The sequence below is a fragment of the Nannospalax galili genome, unplaced genomic scaffold (assembly GCF_000622305.1).
Source record: "Nannospalax galili isolate Female #2095 unplaced genomic scaffold, S.galili_v1.0 scaffold448, whole genome shotgun sequence".
Taxonomy (NCBI): Eukaryota; Metazoa; Chordata; class Mammalia; order Rodentia; family Spalacidae; genus Nannospalax; species Nannospalax galili.
In genome coordinates, this window is record NW_008359324.1 from 133,047 (window position 1) to 133,927 (window position 881).

Sequence of the window (881 nt, forward strand, 5' to 3'; positions counted from 1 at the left end):
CCATCCGGATTACAGCTGACTTATCAGTGCAAAGTATGAAAGCCAGAAGAGCCTGGACCAAGGTATTTCCAGTTCTAAATGACAATAGCTGTCAGACCAGAATACTTTACCTAGCAAAAATGTCTATTATATTTCAAAGGGAAAGAAAAATCATCCACGACATGAATCGGCTGAAAGAATACATGTCCACAAAACCTGCCCTTCAAAGGATACTTGAAGCAATACAAAAAATGGAGAAAGGAACAGATATACCCCAGGGGCAACAGAAAGAAACTAAATGAAAGTATAATTGTGGAAACACAAAAATAGACAAAGAATGCAAACAGTAATCAAAATGATGGTAACCCAATACATATCTTTCAATTATAACTTTAAATATCAATGGACTGAACTCCCCAGGCAAAAAACACAGGCTAGTTGAATGGATTAAGAAACAAAATCCATCTTTTTGTTGTCTGCAAGAAACCCCTCTCACCCACAAGGACAGGTACTACCTTAAAGTTAAAGGGTGGAAAAGAATATTTCAAGCAAATGGCACTAAGAAACAGAGAGGGTTGCAATTCCAATATCTGACAAAATAAACTTCAAACTAAAACTAATCAGAAGAGATAAAAAGGATCACTTCTTTCTGATGAAAGGAACAATTAACCAAGATTATTACAGTCATGAACATATACACACCAAACTCTAGTGCACTCAAATTCATAAAAACAACACTAAAGGACATTAAGATACAGATTAACCCCAACTCACTAATAGTAGGGGAGTTCAATACCCCACTGTGTATATTAGACAGGTCAATGGGACAAAGAATAAACAGAAAGACCTCTGAATTAAATGATAACATACATCAAATGGACCAAACACACATCTTCAGAATA